This window comes from Protopterus annectens, chromosome 1.part0 (genome assembly GCF_019279795.1).
Source record: "Protopterus annectens isolate FY-2018-M chromosome 1.part0, PAN1.0, whole genome shotgun sequence".
Classification (NCBI taxonomy): domain Eukaryota; kingdom Metazoa; phylum Chordata; order Ceratodontiformes; family Protopteridae; genus Protopterus; species Protopterus annectens.
This window is the reverse complement of record NC_056725.1, coordinates 1964797060-1964822557: the sequence shown is the minus strand read 5'-3', so window position 1 is coordinate 1964822557 and position 25498 is coordinate 1964797060.

The following is a 25498-nucleotide window of genomic DNA, read 5'->3' as shown; positions in this document are numbered from 1 at the left end:
TATGTTCAGATTTCTTTATTATACTTTTCACATATCTTTGGGTTTCAATGTTTATATTTTTGCACTTTCTCAGATGCTTCCTTTTCCAAATAGATCAAAGTTTATTGATCTATATACTGTTTTTCACAAGTGAAAATGTTGTATTAATGAACACAAATTTTCATTTGAAGCTTATAACAGTTTTTCCTGTGGAAGTATTTTTCTTTCCTCTAATGTCTGTCAATCATTTTGTATATTTTGTGTCTGGAAAATTTGGGCTCTTTGCATAATAGTAACAACACATCATTTCTTTCTTACCCTCAATAGTCCAATTCATTGTCTTTATGGCTCTTCTTTGGCCTACCAGTTTTTGTGATTTTTGTGGACTACTACTTCCTTCTACAACAGGGGGGCCATCCTCCCCCTGGGCCTGTCCTGGCTCCATTGTAGGAATGTTTCCATATTTTGAAGATTCTACACTGTCACTTTTTCCAGTCCTGGCACCAGTGTGCCTATTAGGATTGGGCACTTTTTTTATCCTGGGTCCTGTGCACCCAGCTTTTTTATTTTTTAACCTACTTTTGTCCATGACATATGTTATATAAATACAGTCTATATATCAGTATCGTCTTGGTGAGATTTTGTGAAAAACTGGGTCCACCTCACGAAAGTACTCACCGAGACTTGAGTATGAATTCAGTTTCAGCAATAATACTCTCCTTTCCTTGCTGACTTATCTCTCCATTCAGACCCCAATGTTTACTATGTAAGCCTGCAAATGCTGACACAGATCAGCAGTTACCAGTCTAGGCACATCATGCCAGCAAATCTTGGTCATTCTTCAGGAGACTACCCTCCCCCCATTCCTCCTGACAGCCAGATTCAAAGATGGCACACTGGTGACCCCAGGTGTCCTGCAGAAGAGGAGCGTTCATCCTTCTACTAAGAGGCAGACATGCTGGCCAGCAGTGGGCTAGCACTAAATGCTCTGTCTGACTTCTCTTCCAAAACTGAACCAGCAGGAAGATGAAAGAATGAGAAAATAATCATTAAACGTGTGGAATGCAGATGTCAACTGCATGAATAATACACTGAACTGCCACATGGCATATTATGCACATCCACTGCCTGGAAGAGCTCTTTTGCCTTCTGTGGTAGCCAATCCATTTTCTGTTGTCACTTCTCCATTGCTGGAAAACAGAGTATGCACTGTTAATTATACATATTTACCACTTAAAACAATAGCATATGAAGGTACTGAAAAAAATGCTTACAAAACATAACTGGTTCCCTCTGCTGGTCCTCTGCCTCCCAGTTGTGATACAGACTGGGTTTGTGTCACTTCCGTTAATGATAGCATTGCATTTACCAGAGCACATGATGCCAGTTGCATTCCTCAGCATCCATGCTAGCCTCATGCCAGGCATCCAGTTTCCTCAAAAGGTCATCATAATTGTCCAGCACTTGCTCCCTGATGTTCCTGTGCAGGAAGGGCATGAAAATGTTGTTCTACCTGGCACACCAAGATAGATCTTCACATTTCCCAGGACCAAGATCGTCACTATGCCACTATGGCAGGACCAGATGAAGAGCAAAGTGTTTGTGAATCACATGTCATGCAACATAACTCACATCAGCAGCAATTCACAGACAGTAGATCTAACTGGCATCATTAGCATAACCCACCATGCTAACTTGCTCTTGTTATCATATTGTAAAGCATCAACACCATTCTGTGCAACACTGTTTACAAACGTACATCTTTGAAACAGATATATTTTAGTAAAGGCTCTGTAGATGTGATGCCTCCCAGAGTTATAAGAGTCCTTCCTTGTGAGATACTTCAGCAATAACAATGAATCCTGTAGTGGATGTAAGTGAGAGTGGGACAGGTGTCTTGCTGTTTTTGCATCTGGGAACTCACTGAACATTTGTACTATCTGCCTGTGGTTTGGGGATTGAAACTGTGATCACAGGAAGCTGTAGTAAGGAGTGTGAAGGGTGAGGTGTACAGAGAAGGAACATGTTGGAGTGTTCTTTCATTTTAATATGCCTTCATTTCAAGATGGATGCCTCAGTGTTTATGATATGTATCTGATGATTTACTTCCTGCCAAAAATTAGAAATTCCAGCAAGGCAAAAAGTGTAGAGAGTTCTGCTCTTTGTAGAAAGTTATTTTATGGCATTTGGAACTCACTCCTAATATGGAAAGTTATAGAGGCAGGAGATCTTAATTAGCAGAAGTAATGTAGTTTTAATTTTTAATTATTCAGTGGTTACTCTGAGAATAAATAATGTACTAATCTGCTGTTCAAGGAGAGAGGACCTTGATTTCCTAGTTTTCCATGTATTTCTTTGCAATAAAGAAGATTGTTATTTTCTATTGAACTGTGAAGTATAAAAGTTATTTAGTACCTTAACAGGGCATATCATAGTGGAAATGGGGTTCCAGTGATATATGTTGAAGCATGGCTGCAATAGGTAAATGGCAAGAGCAACTTTTACGTGGAGTGAACTGCAGCTGATAGTCAGGTGCATAAAGATGGGGGTGGCTGTGACCATGATTCCAGAGCATAACATGCCCCCCCGACTGACATGTTTTGCCCACATGTGCACAGCCATAGTTCTACTCCCTTTCTCTGCCATGGACTGCATTAAGTTCAAGTACCTCAAGTCAATAAAGTGGACATCACTAACAGGAAGGCTGTGGCACTATAACTCCACTTTTGGAAGATGTGATGCGTAATTCCCTAAAATCATTTTACATGTTCACCTGCCATGACCATACACAATATTATAATGCTACAGTGATGGCATGGCCAGCACATGCACTACCTGCACAACCCAGGTGTCATATGACGTGCATCATTTTATCCTGCATTGTCTGCATCGTTGTTCAGAATTGTGGACAAGATGCTGCCTCTTTATCTGTGTTGCACAGTATTGCACTTCCTTGTCTTTTGGTTGTGGTACTGCAGCACCACTTTCCTTCCCTGAATCTCTTAACTGCACTTCTACTGCTGGTGTATCTGTTATGGAAGGTTTTGACATGATATTCTTCTGCTTCTCCCTTTGTTCATTTAATATTACATTGTGAAACATTCTACGCACAACAAAGATTTAGCTGTTTTACCCTAGACTCTATTGCAGTGCCCATCTTGAGGTGTTTAGCCACTGATGGCATCCCGTCATCAGTCCAAATGCATGCACCACTATATTTTATTTGTTATAGGTCAGTTAATGCAAGGCCTGGGGGTTGTATAGTAAGGTCATTAGCATACCTCAATACCTGCACACAGCAAATATAGGAACAAAGACCCTTGAAAAGTAGAAACATCCAACTAAAAATCCATATCTCTAACTACCATAAAATTTGAATACCAAATAGCACATAACTCTTCCCACTTCCAGAAGGAAAGTGGGTACTACTCTAGTCTCAAGATGGAGTGTTCATAGATGCTCTTCAGGATCCATGTTGTATAATGGCGAGAAGACTAAGCTCTACTTCAACCTATGCCAGTGAGCCATGTTAATGGGGGAGGGGTTTATCTGCCCTTTTTTGGCTATTGTTTGCATACCACAAAGACCAGTACCCTGAATCATTAAGCTAGTAGCCAGGTGGTGCCCAATTGTCCACTATGGATTATGTGGGGTAGCTCTATTGAGTGAAAGCTGAACATAAAATCAATTAACCTGCCCAAGATTAACTAGGCATTGCTACTCTGAATATTGGTTAATTTGTAAGAATGCAGCTAGGAAGTGGATGGCATTATGATGTGGAGGAGAGTGGCTATTATGTGTATCTAGGAGACAAGGTGGAGGGACAGCTCAGAAAAGATTTTTGGCTCAGGATCCAGAGACAACAACACAGAAGATGAGAGTCTAGAAATTGGGTGGGAATTGTAGTTAGAAAGTCTTCATAAGACAGTGAAGGATGTCATAATCAGTGACAGATTCATGGCAGACTCCAGTAGAAAGATAGGGTAGCCTTAATAATCACATTTTAAAGCCTACAGTAGGGTTATAAAAAGGATGTTCCTGCAGCAAATGCAGGATTTTCTAGACAAAGTAGGAAAATATGAATTGACATTGATAATTTGTGACCTGAATGTCCATATCTGAAATGACAGAACAGAATATGAGGATTGTCAAAAATATGTTGAGCATGTCATTCAGATATGTAAGACATGAAAATGCATGGGTTGAAGATCTTGCATTTTGAATTTTATGGAAATCTTTATAGAGGTAACAGTAGCATGTGACAGTGCATAGTGATTATATTGACCTTGCTAAGATATTCCACACTACTCCGTATTTCATATATGGGAATAAAAATCAAATTAAACACTTTTCATGCAGTATATGAACTTTTTTTTTTCTCAGTCAGATGAATCAATGACAGAAGGGCATCATTCACATTAGTTATTGTATCAATCACTTGTACTTCAGGTCTTCGTCTTTTAAACTACTTCAAATTTTCCAAGCATGATATTTTTTTTTTCTAATGATCCTCCTCTTTGTATATGATAAGTCCAAAGTCCGAAAGTCAAAATCTTGTCATCTCAGCTTTGACATGATCCATACCAACAGATTTATTTTGAAACTGTATCTAGGTCCTTGATGGACATTCTGCCAAGATAGATCCATTGTGAGAGATCTTGCCTGCTTCTCATACTCTTATTGATTATGGGACACAACAGGCTAAAGCTGCCTACTATGTTTGTTGATTCTCCATCCAGAACAAATCTATTGATTTTTCCACCTATTAAATATTTGTCTTTTTCACATTAAGGTGTACAACTATGCTGATTATCTGAAATGTCTGCTTATTAAGATTTATCTTCACTTTCAGCCAGTAACAAAGTGTAATTAGCAAAGTGAAAGTTGCTGATAATTCTTCCTCTAGGTTTCATATCTAATGTTTCTTTATACATTTTTGCTTGATTGATGATGTGGTCAATAAAAAAATCAAATGAGTGCAGGGAAAGGATAACAGGCTTTGTTCTCCCACACTCATGATCAACTAATATGTAATTCTGATGGTGTTGCATTAATGATTGAAACTGCAGTTTCCTGTGGATTTCCTTTTTCCTTTTCCCAAAGATAGTGCAACCATAGAGCTGACATATGTAAGTAGCAGGGAATGAAGCTGGATTGTAGACGAGTTTGATCACTATGAAAAGTTGCTGCTATGACCAATGTCTTTTCTGAACACCATTTCATTTCAAGTCCCTTTAGGTTTGGCTTCCACTCCTCTGTCATTTGCTGACATTCTTGCTAAGATTATGCTTGTAGTGCCAGACCATGTGCATATAGCAGCTTTGTTGACAAGTCCCCTCTGACCTGTTTGCTAATTTAGTCCATCACCAGTATATCAGCATAAATAAGAGCAGACTCAGACCTTAAGCATGATACATACCCATGTCCACCTCTCTGTAGTGTTGAACACTGTTTGTACTTGTGTCATTGGGTTCTTCTATATATCAACTAATCTTTCTAGGACATTACACTGTCAAAAGGCTGCCCAAATCAACTTCCTTGTGACATTGTGATATACTTTCTTCATATCTGTGTATGCCTAGTTTGACTCTGACCTCTTCTCCAGCATTTTCTCAATGAGAACATGAGATCAGTTGTCATGTATCCTGATCTGAATCTGCATTGCTCATCTGCCATCTTAACTCATTACATCCGAGTGACGCCTCTCGGTGCATCTGCAGTTAACTCCTACTGACACCTCTAAGTGTCAAATATTGCTTGTTTATATTTGCATCAATAATTTTAAAACCATGCTATGTAGAAAGTTTTTGAAATATTTCATCTCAAAGCATACACAATGGCAAAATCAACTGCATTAATATTTGACTTTTATGTAGTGCAGGTAAATAGATATTAACTGCTGTTTTTATGATATTAATTTATATAGATATAATTATCCCATTTTTCTAAATATCTCAATAACCAAGTAACACAAACAAAACACCTTAGCTTTATGTGAAAGCTCTCAGCTAGTTGAATAAAATGCTGCTGACAGTATGTGTGTAACTCGAGCGGTTGCAGAGATACTTTAAGTTGTTTACAAAATATTACAAATGAAATAGTTATCCCCGGGATTCAATAAGCTTCCATGCAGGAATAGCTTATTCCTGCATGGAAATGACCATTTAAGAGCAGCACAGCAGCACACTATGCATAGTTATGAAGGCACGCTGCCTCTGCTCCTAAATGGACACAGAGCATGGACGAGTGGAGGGGTGTGTCTGAGAGCAGAGTTCTCACAACATACACACCCCTGCACTCAAGAATTGCCATTCGGCAATTACAAAGAGTGAGAATGCTCATAGGGGATTGCCACCTCTTAAAATGCCCAAAGTGGGACTGTTAGTGTACAAACATGACATGTTGTAGGACAAATCACACCCACAGCCATTACAAAGGTCAAAACCCCACTTCCAAGGAAAACTCTATGCTCGTAGCAACTGAAACACGCTAGGATGTCAGTCAAATGTGCAGATGCATGCAGAAATCCACAGCAAGAAGTTAAACCTGTCCCTTCCTAGAGAAAATAACACTAGAAAATTTTTTTATCAAACAGATTAAATTTAACCATAGCTGCGCGGGTTTGCCCATTACTTACCTACATATACTGGAGCTTAAATGGCACAAGAAGGAAAATAGCAAGATACATTCAGCAGCAGCAGTACTGCAATAGTGTAGTGGTCAGAGCATTTGCTTTGCAAAAGGTCTTTCCCATTTTGATCCTCACTGTAGTAAATTCCATTTTCCACATGAAAGCAATTTATGAACATTTTGTTTGTGTATAACCCACTAAATAACATATATCTGTGAGCTGGAGTACTGCATTAAGTGCAGATGTGAGGTGTCATTGTAATAATGTGGTAAAATCCACAGATAAACACAAGTGCCCCATACAGTACACATACTCATGAATCAGGGATACTAAACTAAGTTATAATGTGTAATGAATGATAAATCCATGCCATACAGCAAATAGTGTAAAAATGTATAAAGTGTCCAAATCTACCACTTTCCCAAGACCCATGTTTCATTTTTTATTAAATGAGTACGGGGGTAAGTGGGAGTAAGAACTTTTAAGTAGTAGTAAGTGGGTTTAAGCCTGTTTGCATGGGGGTAAGCAATGCCTACACAGGATAAGCAATTTAGAGGCTGAGTGTAAGAAAATGCAACTGGAAGTTAACATTGCTTACCATCGCACAAACCCATGCAAACCCGCTTACAACTGCTTAAAAGTGCCTTAATCACTCTGTATCCAACAGCCCCTGTTCTTCCCAGCAACAAAATAAACTTTCCTTGCAGGTCCCAGGACCCTGTACATTATAGTCACAGCAGTTAACCAGTAAGCCATCACAGCTGTACATCAAATTGAGGTGTACCCAAACAGATCTTCACTATAGCAAAATCACAATTTACATGTGAAAGGAATCTATAAACAGTTTTTTGTTGTATAACCTACTAAATAACATATATATGTGAATTGGAGTACTGCATTAAGTCCAGATGTGAGGTGTCATTGTAATAAAGTGGTGAAATCCCCCCATAAACACAAGTACCCCATACAGTGTATGTACACATGAATCACGGATACTAAACAAATATATAACATGTAATGAATCATAAATCAATGCCAAACAGCAAATAGTGTGCAAATTTAAAAATAAGCAATACTAAGCATTGCACACCTCTGCTTAGCAGGTGTAAGCAATGCTTAGAGCAGCTAAATCGATTTGCCCATTGGTATGCCCCTTTAAGCAATGCCAACCTTAAGTAAGCAGGTTTGCCCATAGCTTAGCATTTTTAAAACTGTCCATTCATGGCAAAGTGCAGGAAATCAGCCCTATTTAAACCCCACAGGTGGGAATAAATATTATAGCTGGTTGTAGCTTCCTCCTCTAGGCACAATGGCTGGTGTCGGGGAAGGATTGTGCTTCCCGAGCGCAGTGCTGGGGCATCCAGGAGTCCAAGGTCATAGCAAGACTCCTGATAAAACACCATGAAGAATGACTGCTACAGGGCCAGTAACAAGGTTCCCAATATAAAGCAGAAGCCTGGGACTGTCTCGCCCGTGACCTCACCAGTGCCATTGGCATCCCTCAAACTGGTGAGCAGGTCAGGCATCACTATGCTGACCTGAAATGGAGGAAGAGGGAGCTCTTGTATCAGTGGATCCAAGAAGCTAGGCAGGGTTATGTCCCAAGAGTGTATAAGTACTCATTCTACTAACTGTTTAATAATTGCCAGCTCATGTATATTATGGATAGGTATGGCTAAATATTCCTCTTATGTCTCTGACAGTGGCAGTAGAGCAGGCTGTGAATCAGGAAGCCCATGTGTGAAGGCTGCAAAGGTTGCATCGTGAGGCAGGTTAGTAATAATCTTGCATGTACTGTCATAAGAAATAAATCTAAAAGTAGTAGAAAGTTAATTGCCAGTATAAAACCTGTATTGTGTATGGGATGTACTGAATAAACCAGACAATATGGCAGGCAGAGTCTCATATAGGTTGTATGTAAATAAAAGGGTAACAGTCTGGTAATAAAGGTCTAACTCATGGATTGCTTGTGTTTACTCTGGTATCATATGGTAATGTAGTGTTGCATTCTTTTAATAGTACTGCTGTATTAAGCACTGTTACCACACTGTGCTACATAAATAAAATGTGTAGGAATGTCTATATATGACTGTTGTAATCACAAGGTCATATTGTACAACTGAGGAAGACTTAGACAGAAAACAGTGAAAACAATACACAACAAAATCCAAATAGCACATTCAACTGAGACATAAACTGTTGTATTTTAAGCACAAACAGCCATGGTTCTAATCCTGGGAGTTGTAATAAGCTGTATGCATATCATACCCCTCAACTGTACAGATTTTGTCAGAAACTTCAGATAATCTGCTTAAATTTCCTGCCTGTCACCCTGTCTCCCTGGCAAATCAGTGGGATGATCCCAGAAGTTTAGGCAGCAAATAATGACATACAACTGATTGCCAGACATCATAACTGTCAAATATAGCTATAAGAACAAACCTGTCACTCTAGCAACTCACCAAAGTGTTATGAGAGTAATATGCAAAGTATGTTCCATCTCTACCCACATGTTGTGAAGCTATGACCAGAGTGTGTGCAGTAACAGAGTGAGACTTATGTGCGTAATAATAACGTGGAATCTGGTAAAATGTGTGGAAACATTCAGGTAGTGTTAACAAACGTTCCCTTCACAGGTCTGTCAGATAAGCAAAATGTGCATGGAAATAAAAGACTGAAATCCTGGACTAGTACTGTTTAGTCTGATAGTATGGCATTGTTAGTGTTGCAGTTTCTCTGAATAATAATGTATTACTCATCACTGTCACCCACACTATGCTACATAATAAAACTGTCTAGGAATCCCAGTATAAGAGTGTTGTAATTAAAAGGTCAGATTGTAAAACCACCGGAGACTTATAGACAGAAATCAGTGAAGAGTTACACAGCAATATCTAAATAGCACACTCAACTGTGATATACACTGTTTTATTTTTAGCAGGCACAGCCATGGTTCAAATCCTGGGAGTGGTAGTAAGATGTATGCAGAATCATACCCCTCAACTGTACAGATGTGTTCATAATGTCCAGATAATTGGCCCATATCTGCTACCTGTTACCCTGTCCCCCTGGCAAATCAGTGTGATGATCTCTGACATTTAGGTGGCATTTAATTACATATAACTGACTGTCAGACCTATAAATATTCAGAAAATATATATAAAACAAACCTGTCATCCTGTCATTGTAGCAACTCACCAAAGGTTTATGAGGGCAATTGTCAAAATATGTCACGTAGTTTAAAAACAAAGAATAATGCTCACTACACTCTGTTTGCCTGATAATAAACAAGACTTATAAATTGCAACAAAAAAAACAGGCTTAAATAGTGGGAAATATACTTGCTGTGTTCAATTCAAGTCAGTCACAAAAGGTAACCAAATGTTCCACAAAAAGAAACGAAGCTGTAACACAAACCGCTTTACTTTGCGAACTCTTAATCCAGTAAAAAAGAGTCAAAATCACCATAGAGTGTTCATTCGAACCTACTCATCCACTGGGCAATAGCTTGTAGAAAAACACAGCCAGCATGTAAAAATAAATCCAAGCGTCCAGTAGAAACCACGTTTATTAAAATAATTAGAACACAGGGCTAGCGCTTTCAACGAATCTTCATCAGGCCACTAACAAACAAACATACTAGCATCCTTTTATAGCAAAATGCTAGAGTCAACTACTGATGTCACATCCTGTTTGCACATACTGAAGTCAACTCTGATGTCACATCCTGTTATACATAAAATATTTAAACTGACATCACTTTTGTAGTAAAACGCTGCAAGCAACTCTGATGCCACATCCTACTAAATGTAAAATCTTATAAAATGTTTCAAATTATTTAAAATATATAAAAAATATATGCAGACATTTTGTAAACAGTGCACAATAAAAATGTTCTAAAATAACATTTCACCCTACTTTAACTGCTGCTGCATGTAACATTCAAAATGTTTTAAAATAATTTAAGTATCTATGTAACCATCTCATAGACAGTAAAATGTTTCACAATTACATACTATCTTCCTATAAATACTGCACTTATATGCATACTAGTAACAAAAATGGCACACATGTTTAGTATTTAATAATAGGCGATATAGTCCCATTTGAAATACTTGTATGTATAAATACATGTTTAAAATAGAAATCACATTAATAAACATATTAATATCTGCACATGAGCTATTTAGCATAAATATAACTGTACAAAAATGATCATTCAAAAGACTGCATCTAAAATTTGTACAGCGTATGCTTCTAAATATCATAATATCTGTAACAGCAAAAATCATTCAAAACAGATATGTGCACGCGCAAAAATATTGATAACAGCTGATATTATAAACATAAAAATATATGAGACTAAATGTGTAAAATCAGGCTCACTAAGGGCCAATTGTTATGAAAGATGCTGATATACCATGTATTCCTCTTTCATCCAGCACACATATTTCACCTGATTTTACACATTTAGTCTCATATATTTTTATGTTTATAATATCGCCTATTATTAAATACTAAACATGTGTGCCATTTTTGTTACTAGTATGCATATAAGTGCAGTATTTATAGGAAGATAGTATGTAATTGTGAAACATTTTATTTGTTGCATACTGTCTATGAGATGGTTACATAGATACTTAAATTATTTTAAAACATTTTGAATGTTACATGCAGCAGCAGTTAAAGTAGGGTGAAATGTTATTTTAGAACATTTTATTGTGCACTGTTTACAAAATGTCTGCATATATTTTTATATATTTTAAATAATTTGAAACATTTTATAAGATTTTACATTAAGTCGGATGTATCAGAGTTGCTTGCAGCGTTTACTACAAAAGTGATGTCAATTTAAATATTTTATGTATAACAGGATGTGACATCAGAGTTGACTTCAGTATGTGCAAACAGGATGTGACATCAGTAGTTGACTCTAGCATTTTGCTGTAAAAGGATGCTAGTATGTTTGTTTGTTAGTGGCCTGATGAAGATTCGCTGAAAGCTTAGCCCTGTGTTCTAATTATTTTAATAAACGTGGTTTCTACTGGACGCTTGATTTATTTTACATGCTGGCTGCGTTTTTCTACAAGCTATTGCCCAGTGGATGAGTAGGTTCAATGAACACTCTATGGTGATTTTGACTCTTTACTGGATTAAGAGTTCGCAAAGTAAAGCGGTTTGTGTTACAGCTTCGCTTTTGTGAACATTTGGTTACCTTTTGTGACTGACTTGAATTGAACACAGCAAGTATACTTCCCACTATTTAAGCCTGTTTTTTTGTTGCAATTGTCAAAATATGTCCCAGTTCCACCTGCATGTTGTCAAGCCTTGACCAGAGTGTGTGCAATAAGAGATTGAGAGGTATGTGCATAGTATCAACCTGGAATATGCATAGAAACATTCAGGTAGTGTTAACAAACAGTACCTCCACAGGTATAGCAAGTAAGAGGTGTATACTGCAGGTAAAACACAGTTCATGTATATAGTTGTCTACAACCATACCACTGTCCAAACTAAGGCCATAGGTTAGTGTAATAATACCTGTAAGGTACAGATTGCAGCAGTTACTAAGAAAGTAGTGAGAACTACAGGGATATACAAATTGTTAATTGACATCTTCCCCCCACCATATCTGCAACAATAATTTAAATACACAACTCAATGGGTATGTGTACAATTAAATCTGCTGTTGAGACATATGTCCTATTGTTTGATAAATATTGAAATGTATTTCTATGCATGTGCCATGTTAAAATACTCTTACACTGGTGGCATGATGCTATCAATGTAACCTGCTTGCTGTTGTAATGGCCACTGTGGTTCCATATAAGCATGTGTTCTGTTTGGTATGCAACTGTTCCATATCTGGTGTTTTGGGTTAATGGGAATATCTATGTATGCTGTTTTGCCTAATCCTGGAATGTGTTGACTATTATTAACCCACATATGTTTTAAAATTGCAACACCATAACACATTTGGGAAGGCCTGTCCCAGCGGACCCACCTCTCCCACCTCATCTGGCCGTGGCACCGGGCACCAGCTGGTCTGGGACCCACCCCGGTACCTCCTCATCTGCTGGTCCTTCACCACCTTCAGGTGGAACCACCTCAAGGGATGGGGCTTGTCCACCCTCTGGGAGTGGGTGCGGAAAGGAAACTGCCACCCGTCATCAGATCTGGGGTTTGGTGTGTAGCGAGCTCTGCAGGAAGTTTGGAGATCAGCTATGCCAACTTGATGGCTACATGCAAATTACGAGGGTCAGACTGCCCCTCCTAACCAGCCCCCAGCCACCTTCAGGGCCATGAAGGTGCAGTGGTGACTGCCCATGGATGGGGACCTCAGTCCCATTGTTTTGATTTGGGGGCTCATGGGCTTCCGACTTGCAAACACCCCTCTCCATCCAAGGTGTTTACCCCCCACATGTCATATACCGCCTCTGCATGCTGTCTGGTCTGTTTTGTCTGTCATCCTATCTAAGCTACCTCTGCAAATATACCTCTATCCTTCCCCAACATCCCACTCTCACCATAAAAAAAAAAGAAAAAAAGGGCAATCTGTTCCCTCCAAAAAATCTCACCCCATACATAGCTGTCCATTTCGCACATGTACCCACTGGACACATGTAATCTGGTCTAATTGGCTTCACAACATATTATTGTTGTCCTCATCCCACTCAGGTGGTTGAGTGTCCAAATCTACCTCCAAATTCAGTGTATATGCACAGCTGTTGCTGTAGAAGAAATGGCAGCTATGGATCTTCCCTACACCCGTCATGCACATCCCTAGCTATTTTCCCTACTGTTTTTCCCTCTTTGTGCCCCTTTTCCACCACTATCCTATCACCCCTGTTTCTTTTCTTTTAAAGATATTAGCACAGGGGTAAGCACTATTAAGCAGAAGTAAGCAGGTTTAAGCCTGTTTGCGTGGGGGTAAGCAATGCTTACACAAGTTAAGCAATTTAGAGGCTAACTGACTGTAAGAATATTTAACTGGACGTTAGCATTGCTTACCATCACGTAAATCCATGCAAACCTGCTTACAACTGCTAAAAAATGCCTTAATCACTCTGTATCTAACAGCCCTTGTTCTGCCTAGCAACAAAATAACCAGCCTTTGCAAGTCTCAAACCCAGGACCCTTCACACCATTGCCAAAGTGATTTGCCACTAAGCCATGTCTGATACAAATAACTCTGATGTTTTCTCAAACATATCATCCAGCTCAGTCATTCAACAGTAGGAGAAATTTATTTTATATGTATATGTATGTATGTGTGTGAATATTTATATATATATATATATATATATATATATATATATATATATGTGTGTGTGTGTGTGTGTGTATGTATCTCTATAGATACATAACAGAACACAACAAATACATATATGACCAAAGGCACCATCAATGGGGGTGAGGGGACCCAATTTAAGCACCTCTTGTAATTACTGATATCATCCCCTCCTCCACAGCCAAACAGATATGCCTTGCAACACAATACCAACACATGCAAGTCTCATACCTAGCACCTTACACAACATAGCCACAAGAAGTTAACAGTAATCCATCTCATCTGTACGATGTCAGAATGGTATCAATGAGATATCATGCAGAACAGTCTGTCTACCATAGGGAATGTACAATATGGAGGCAGTAAAAATTCCAATAATACATACACACACACACACACACACACACACACATATATATATACATATATATATATATATATATATATATATATATATATATATATATATATATATATATATACATACACACACACACACACATATATATATATATATATACACACACACACATATATATATATATACACACACACACACACACACACACACATATATATATATATATATATATATATATATATATATATATATATACACACACACACACACACACACACACACACACACACACATAAACACACATATACATGTATTACAAGGTTGGCATAATTGTTCAGGTGTTTGCCTTACAAACACACAGTGCAGAGTTTGACTCTCACATGGGGTAACTGGCTAGGCTTAAAATGTCCCACAACGGCAGTTAGACTAGTACTAATGTATGAACCTATGTATAGATATGTATATGAAGATACATATTTAGAGGGTGAACAGCATACTGAACAGCCAGTATTCCTACAGTTGCCACCTTTTAAAATGGCCAGTGTTTGATTCTCTCATACAAAAGACAATTATTGCATGAAACATGTACCCACAGAGATGTCAAAGGATGTGACACCACACACAGATTTGCATTCATACAAAATGTTTATTTGTGTACTATTTCAGTTGTATATGCCATTTCATATAGCTGTTAGGTGTTTGAAATACATACTAACTGAGTAATGCATATTTAAAGCAAAACATTTTAAACAGTAATCTGAAAGCATAAAATATGTTGCTATCCAGGCCAGTGCCTTCAAGTCGTACAACAATAAAGAAACACTGGCCCAGAAGATAAGAATCTATCAACAGTAAGTAATGCAGATGTAGTTCAGCAGCCTCCAATTACACTATGTACTCAACCCGTAGGGGGAAAAGAATTAAGTTGTCATAATGAAGATGTATCTGTTACATAACACTGCTTAACTTAAAACATCACTATCACACTGACAGACAGAGCTGTCTGTAAGACAGTAAGCACTAGCCCACCAATGTTTCCAAGGCGAAATGTATGAAAATGTATAGCCATATACCTTAAGGTGTCTTACTACTGATATCCCTCATATGTTGTAACAGCCTAGGTTATATATGGTGCATACACCTCCCTCATAGGATGACTTACCGAGGCATATAACAGTGTTACATACACTGACCTCTGGACTGTACAAGGACACAAATGATTTGTCCAGCTGTAGCCTATATATATATATATATATATATATATATATATATATATATATATATAAAAAAAGTCCACAACATCACTGGAATGATGGCAGGAATGCCAGCATGACATAATGATAAGCCACTACTTAACAACCTCTTCCTACATGACATATGGACAAAACCTGATATATAGATGGAGGACAGAGGCTGGAACACAGGGTCATATTTGCAATATTGTTGTTATACACTGAGAAAGTTGCTGGTGTTACGTGATTGGTTGCAACATACCCTTATTCAGGAATATGAAGTCAGAAACAAAACCAGATGTAGCCATGTACTGATAGCACTCAACAGACAGAATGACAGTAATATATCTGAGACAAGACCTGTGTGGTGGACAGACAAAACATAACAGCCAATCCTCTGGCCATCATGTGGATAGGCCCACAGGTGAGAGCTATGCAGACAGACTGCATTCCACACTAAACTAGTATGTACATACAAACCCTGTATAACTAGTGGTATACAATGCATATAACAACACTACTCACTGTCTGTAGGTCTGGAACCTTATACAAATATGTAGTTGGCCTGTGTCTGCAAGTCCTATTGTAAGAGGCATTGCTACCTGCTGTCTGTAACACTTCTGCCCACACACAGGAAGTATGTTCTCCATATAGGAAAGGTAAAGGGACAACGCCCACATGATTTAGTAATTTATAGTAGTAGTGGGTTGCCATGACAGTGGTAATTGGAAGTACTACATAGCTGGCTACATGCATGTAGCAAGTGGTGGACACTGATTGGTGCAGAGGCCATCATCTGTTCATGTGCATCACCTACAAAATCCCTTCTGCAATCTATTCAAAGCAGCTCACTCCCTGTAGTGGAGAAAGACCTAGAGAGAGAGAGAGAGAAAGAAATAAAGAGAAAACAAACAAACAACCAGTAAATAGAAAGTTGTTGAACAACTGAGCCTACGAATATCCCAAGTTAACTAAGGGGATACATCAAACTGCATCCAGAAGAGACGACAATCCTACAACAAGTATGTGAAACATATATGCATGTAATTGAATGTAGAACTTGGTCTATAATAATGGGATAGATGATGTAGAATGATTTATATGTGCTATCACGAGTTGTTGTAATGATGTCCTGCTGAACAACTGCTATAGACAATAGTGTCTGTCCCTGTGGGCAGTGGGCCATACCTGTCAACTGTGGAGATCAGCACTGAATGACAAGATGTAAGCCATCATAGTGTGTGTTCTGTATCACAAGACATGTATATTAGTATGGCAAATAGCTGGTGGCAGAAGTAATGCCGTTATGACAGACACGAGTTTCAGAGCCCACCACTTGCAGGACAGTCATGTTAATGTGTAATTCATCATGCACAAATTCCATAGGTTTGTAATAGGCTTACCTGCAATCTGTCCCTATATATATATATATATATATATATATATATATATATATATATATATATATATATATATTTTTATATTTATATACCCCCTAATGTTAGGCTGTGTTCACATGTGACACCTGTCTGTGTTGTAGCAAGGCAGAACAGTGCAGTTGTGAAGGAAGGAGAGTTAGAGAGTGTAGACCTGATGTTTGAATGGACCCTATATATATATGTATATATATATATATATATATATATATGTATATATATATATATATATATATATATATATATATATATATATATATATATATATATATATATATATGTATATATATATATATATATATTGATATATAGGATCACCAGATAATCTCAAACTTTTGAGAATCTCGAGACTAGAGACTATATAGCCGAAACCCCTAAATACTGGAAGACCAGAAGCGCGGAATTCAAAATCCTGATGTTCGGAGATATTGAAGTACTGCTTTTGGTGTTGCAGTTTGTTGATGTATAGGAGGAAGTTCATGTGTAAGTTTGGTTAGGGGATTTAGTGTGTGTCAGTGTGTGTTGTGACTGTGATGTGTGTCTGCAAGGGGATTGTAGCTGTATAGTGGTGTTTTTGTGTGTTTGTCTGTGCAGTGTGACCTTGGAGTTGATATACTTAAGTAGGGGGATATGGGGGGCTTGCACCCCACATGGGGGATGCAGGAGAGCTTGCCACCCTGCTTATATGTAGTGTAGGTTTGTGTGCTTGTGTGTTGCGGGAAGGTGTGTGTACGTGTATGTGTAGTGTAGTGTTCCGGATTTTGAATTTCGCGCTTCTGGTCTTTTGGTATTTAGGTGTTTTGGCTATATAGTCTTGAGATTTTGAAATTCGATATTTCAATTATGTCGTGTGTATATATATATATATATATATATACATATATATATATATATATATATATATATATATGTATATATACATGCATTTCTACAGATATACAGACACACACACACACACACACACACACACACACACACACACACACACACACACATATATATATATATATATATATATATATATATATATATATATATATATATATATATATATATATATATATATATAAATATATATATATATATATATATATATATATATATATATATATATATATATATATATATATATATACAGCAGTAAGTGGGTGCCAAATGGACAGTTATGTCTGGTGTGAACTCCATGTTGGGAACACATTGCCCTTGTTTGTGAAGGTGGGATTGTTATTTTGGGGAAGGAGAGTAGGTATATTTGGGGAGGTAGTTTGGGTTGGAAGACAGACAAGACAGCATACAGGGGCAGTATATGGGACATGTGGTGGCTAAACACCTTGGATGTGGAGTGTTGTTTGGAATGTGGAAGCCCATGAACCCCCATATGGAAACAATGGGACCAAGGTCCCCACCCATGGGCAGTCAGAACAGCATCTTCATGGCTCTGAAGGTGCCTGGGCTGTGAGCTTTACATAAGGAGCATGTGGACCCTATGATTGTGTACAGAGGGCCTCAAGGTGGTGTAGCACACCCCCCAAGTCTCTGTGGAGCTCCCTATGTACCAGATCCTGTACCTGACTTCAGGTGACAGGATCCTGTTTGTGTGTGCTCCAGGGGAGGGGCGAACACCATCCCCTGAGGTGGTTCCACCTGAAAGTAGTGCAGGAACAGTAGATGATGAGGTCTCATGGTGTGTCCCAGATGTGATATGGCCTGGTAACATTGTCATATGAGGTGGGAGAGGTGGTTCTGTTGGCAACTGTCTTCCCAAACATGCTATTGTGTCACTGTTATAGAACATATATGGATAGTAATACTCCACTCATTCCAGGATTATGTATAACAGCATGCAGATATCCCCATTAACACAAAACACAGATGTGCAGCAGTTACATAGCAAACAGAACACATGCATATATGGAACCATAGTGGCCCTTACAATGGCATGCAGGTGAAATTGTTCATAACAGGCCACCGATGATAGTGTTTCAACATGGAACATGACTACAAACACATTGCACAAATTGTTGTACAATACCATATATGTCCCAACAGTAGGTCTGCTGTAGACATACCCATTGAATTTTGTGATCAGGTTGTTGTTGCAGATATGGTGGAGGGTAGACAGAGATGTGTATTAACAACTATTATATCCTTGCCATATGAGGTCCTCAGACCTGTTTCCCTCTTTATGTCTTTCAGGAACAATGTCTCGGGAAAGATTTCTGATTTAAATACCCCAAGAGAATGATGTCATCATCACATACCTGATGCAGCACTACCACACCATGTTTTGATTTACAGCCCATGATCTGCAGGAGATGACTACCCTGTGGAACGATCTTGTCCACAGGGTAAACAATGTCAGCCTGCATAACTGCAGTTATGAGCAGATCTGACATTGGTGCACTGATCTATTCCACCATGCTCGGCAGCATGCTGCTGTGGTAAGGAGGGACCAACTTGCCATGGGGGGAGTCATGCCATCCAGCCCCCTTGACACATGCTGATGAGCTCCTTGCAAGCCTCGGGGCACCTGCCTGCCCACAAACACAAAACCCGGTGGAGAGCATAGTGAAGGTGGGTGCTACCAACACAATGGCCGAGGACTATGCAGGTAAGGCCACAGATCACATCAGTAGACCACTGCTGCATATCCATCTGTATCTGTAGAGTTTAATCATGCATATGTGAGATGAAATATATATAGTCTGTTGCTGCATTGTAGTAATAAGCAGATGTGCATAATCTGTAGTATTGTTGGTTTGTACTGTTGATGTACTGTAATGCTGCTCCCACCCTGTACCAATGCCACAGGTGTGCCTACTGACATCACATCTCGGATACAACTATGTAGGTCCCTCAGGTATACCTCCGGGGCAGCAGCCTGTAGCTGGTGAGTATGGTGTTTGTTCAGGTTTGCTAATACATCGGTCATGTTATGGCCATGGTATATTCCATGCACACATTTAACACACCTACCAATAATGCATGCTGTACATGTTCACTTATTGTTGCTGTTAACTGCACTGCATCACAGTGTTCACCATGGTGGCATATCTGAAGGGTATGTAAGACTCCTGCAATATAACTAACAACCTGTCATTGCAAGATGTGTGCACAGAGATGAACATAATGGTGGGACAAAGGGCCTCCAGTAAGGACATATATGAAACATCAGCCTTATACAGTGCTACAACAGTGTATATAGCACTATTTCAATGGCAACTGTTACAGGTCTACACTACGGCATATCACAATACTGCATTCCACAACCCTTACAACCTGCAATGTGGTCTTAACATGAGCAATGAATGTGTAATATAGAATCCTATGTTAGGACAGCAGATATGGGGAATACATACCTTCACAAACACTGGAAGCATATGTGTGCAAACACTCCAGATAACATGCTGTGGAAGCATCTTTTGAGGTACTGACAGCATGCACTCTTCATGAGTATGGAGCTTCCAGCAAGTGCAGGTCCTCAATATCACACCAAGAAATGGCCTGCTGTCCAAGACGTTTGGCCATCAAATGTGCCCACTTACCTGCAACAGAAGCAGTCGTGGCTTGCACACATCTTACAAGCCATAGTATGGATCCCATACCCAACAGGTAGCGCCCAGGAGTTAGACATGTAGCATTACCTCACCATTGCATATACCATGGCAAACAGTGCAGACAGTCATGTATGTGGCAAGGATGTATGGGACAGGATTAATGTAGAAAATAAACAGATAGCCATTCAAACAGATGATGACACATGTTGCAAACTAGTCATGCAGGTTGCCTAGTAACATGCCACAACACCAAAGGAGTTGCAGGAATGTCTAGCAAGCATTGGCTGTGCAGTACCTGTGTCAGCAATTGCCTGGACTGTACATAGGCATGGCCCATGGGTTAGGGTAATCAGATGGGACAGTTGTACCACAGGAGACATCAGCTAGGGCTCTGTACAGGTAGCGTATGCATAACAGCAAAAGTGGCCATTGCTGAGGGACAGTTGGCGGTTGGTGACATGTGACAGGAGAGTGTGGTATCTATGGCACGTGTATCTGGACACAGCATACATAGCCGGATGTCTGGTAGGGTACCACATAGGCAAATGTACAGAGGTGCTCATTGGAGGGCTGCCGGTCATCATGCCCCTGGCAGAAGTGCCACATCTGGTGCCAGCAGACGCATGTTTAAAGCTGTCATGGATGAGCAGGCATGTATGGAATGGTACACCAGACAGGTTCTGAGGCTTCAGAGTGCAAATCATTCAGCTGTTACTGACAACATCCGTGATCTTGCAGGTGCCCTCCATTATTTTTCAGAGGTCATGGATAGACGGTTGGGTGAAATAGTTGGAATCCTCAGCTGTGGAATGTCTGTGCTTCCGCATATGGTGGGAGTGGTGCGATGGCCACATGGACATAGGCCAGCAACACCAACAGCTGGAGGTCGATGTGGATGTGCCAAAATACAGAGCCGCTCCATTAGTGGCAGTAACATTTCCAGCACTGCAGGGGGTGCTGTCCACACCACACCACAACAGGTCACATGCATATGGCCCTGGCTGGTCCCAAGAGGGACCCAGATGCAGCATACATATATCAACATCAGGGGCAAGTACCATATCATGGCTTGTACCTGGTGGTGCCCGTGGATCCCCTGGCAGGCAAAGTTCTCATGTCCATGGCCAGAGATTGTAAACTGCACACCCTGACAGTTACGGTCTGCAGCAGTCCAACAAACCCCCTGTATAGGGCAGCCACATGGTAGAACTGTGTGCCTGCATACACATACACACAATACCAACACAGCTAGGGCTACCCCATACCTACACACACCACATCACAACAGCCCAGTTAATTAAACCTCCTCACTCACACACATGGTGTCAAATGTATGGCTCAGCCTAGGTCTCTGGCAAACCAACAACACACCCTGTGTATATGATGATACCTGCGCTACATCCTTGTCATCCATAACATCGATGCAGGGACAAGCTAATATGGTTCTGATGCACAGGGTGACTGTACTATGATGTACCATTGTAATGCTTTGTAACATATCAGCAGTAAAGTTTAATGCTTACATGTCAGGAAGTGTAGCTATCCAGCCATGATGCATTATAGCTGTTATTAACATTGAGTGAGTGTGGTCTCCATAATGTATTCTGTTTGTGTTGTAGGTGTCCATGTGTTAGCAGGATGATGGTCTGATGTTGTATCCTACAAGGGGTATGGCACTGTGGTGACACCTTGGCAGTCAAGTGAACACATGTCACAGGTCTGTATAACAGTTACTGCATGTGTCACATGGCTGATAGGTCTGGGGATGGTGTATACAGGTGAGTGCATGGTGGCTGATGTCAGAAGCCCTTCTACAGTGGACAATGGTAAGTGTACTGGGTGGTACACACCACATGTTTGTGTATAACACACACAGATGTTTTGGTGTTGATGCAATACACAGAGAATACTGTACGCATGGATGTATGTACCTGTTCAAGGAACCTATTTTAGCCTATGTAATTCCACCAAGACAAAATAGGCACAACAACACATTGGGAAATAAGCAGTATGCTAGTTTAATGTCATTGATGATGGTTCTGGCAGGGTATATGTCCCCTTCCGCAATGTAGTGCAATCCTCAACTCAGTATACATAGGTGTGCGTGGCACAGCCCTACCCTTTGGAAGGTGAGAGGTGCTGTAGAACCACAGATAGTGTGATAGAAATCTATTTAACCACACAGCTTTTAGGATGAGCTGTGTTCCAGGTTACATGTTACACGAAGAACATCTCCAGGCCTGTACAGTATGGCAATGGGGGATGTACTGGTTGTTTATGGACAGTACAAAGTGTGACATACTGCCATATGGTCACTGACAAACACAAAACAGTCATACACACATCTGAAAGACCTGGGCTTATCAGTGCTAACTAATTTGTCAGTGTGTCCATTTTGTTACAGATAAGTTGCACACAGCACTTGCATAACTGGGCTGGATAGTGTTATCAGTTACCTGCATAGTTGATGGTGACAGTGGTCCCCATACAGTGGAACATGGCACAGGTACTGGGGGTACCATGGTATAAAGACAGTATACCCAGCACCCACACCCCATAGTGGATATTTGTATGCACCAAACCCATAATAACACTCTGACATATCCAGCATCACAAATTGACCAGGACTGCAATACAACTCCTGGTCTATCTCAAGAGTGCTACTACAGGGATATACATCTAATGCACATGCCACAGGGATAGTAGGGTGATGAACCGTCATGGTTTTCCTACAGTCAGCAACATCACTATCCCTAATACTGTGTGGCAAGGCGTATTGTATTAGGAGAATATGGCCTCAAAATGCTGTATCCTACAAATATACACACACACATGCACACACTTGCCAGAACTCAGAGGGTATCCCATGCCTATCAACCCATTCGTACAACAGTATTGTGCTGGTACTGCATCTCCAGGTAGCCCATAGGGAGAAGAGTATAACAAGGTACATGTAATGTCCGGTACAGCAGCAGCCACAAATAACTATGGGAATGGGGGCTGCGGTGGGTGTGAAGGGCCTCAGCGTATTATCAACTACAGGTTTACAAACACAAAGACACTGTTATTCTCAGTAATGCACACGTACACATTTGTCAGTACTGTGCTCCATTGGTGCAGGTGTTCATAGGTGTGTACCAGGCTATTGTCCATGGACAGATGGGAAATGTAGGGCATGTGTGTACAGTCTATCATGCCACCTGCCATGTGCCATCAGTCCATCGATCAACAGATACCACTGGGGTGATCCTCAGGGTGAGAGTTACATGCAACATCCAATCATCTGGTTGCCTCTTGCTGAGAGCCAGTGAGGTGCTCCAGTTGACATGTATTCAACATATATTACATAACATGGTCAGTGTTGGTTTTGAAGACCTATACCCATGCATGTTCTATTGACTGTAGTAGTGTAGTTGAGGTATCAATGGCATGTGGTGCATACAGGGAGTGTATTCCTAGCTGTGGCATTCATAACACAGCTGGACAGACATATCAGTGTCAGTCAAGCATAGATTGCCTGTAAGCAGCCAAGATGGATACCTGACATCTGCACATCTGTAGAGAGGACAGACAGACAGACATCAGCTAGCCAACTGGCTATGCATTAGGGAGAATGTGTTGACAGATAGATGTCTGACACTGAAAGGTATGCTATTACTACATGACACCAGCCCTCAATGACATGTCCTATACAAACAGTAGTCTACAGTTAATATCGACATGTTAGATCAATATCCAGTAAGAAAAACTCAATGAGACCCAGCTCACACACCAAGAACATGACAGTGAGGGCTCAGAGTCCATCTTTGCATGCAGGGGTGTTTGGTTCCAGTACTACAATCTACAATCTACTCTTACTTGGGAAAGCACTGTCAACAGTAGTAACGTTATGATACACTACATGCCAGTGTGACTGCATATAACCTGGGAAACTACCCATGTATGTAATACATTCAAATGGAAAAGAGTGTTGTACAAGCCATATATACCCAGGTGTCCCAGACAGTTGACTCACACCAATTGCTACTGCAATGACAGCACAAACACATGTTATGTACATGGAACTAAATACACTTATTAAAGATGTCATTACCCTGCTACTTTACCAGAAAGGAATGTAAGCACTGGATTCCAGGGCTGACCCATGCTTAGCAGGTTTCGGCATTGCTGCAATATAAATACTAAGGACATTTGCACACTGGTAATCATATATCTATCTATATATATATATATATATATATATATATATAAATATATATAATATATATATGTATATTTGTATATATATATATATATTAGATAGATAGATAGATATATATGTGTATATATATATATATATATATATATATATATATATATATATATATATATATATATATATATATATATATATATATATGCATGCAGTCACACTGGTATGTATAGATAGATATATATATAGATATATAGATATAGATATATATATATATATATGTGTATATATATATATATATATATATATATATATATATATATATATATATATATATATATATCGCTCTATAGATATATATATATATATATATATATATATATATATATATATATATATATATATATATATATATATATATATATATATATATATATATATATACATATATATATATATATATATATATATATATATATATATATATATATATATATATATATATATATATATATATATATATATATATATATATATATACATATATATATATATATATATATATATATATATATATATATATATATATATATACATATGTGTATCTATTCATATCTATAGATATATATATCTATCTACATATATATATATATATATATATATATATATATATATATATATATATATATATAGATATAGATTATATATATATATCTATATATAGTTTTATATATATATATATATATATATATATATATATATATATATATATATATATATATATATATATATATATATATATATATATATATATATATA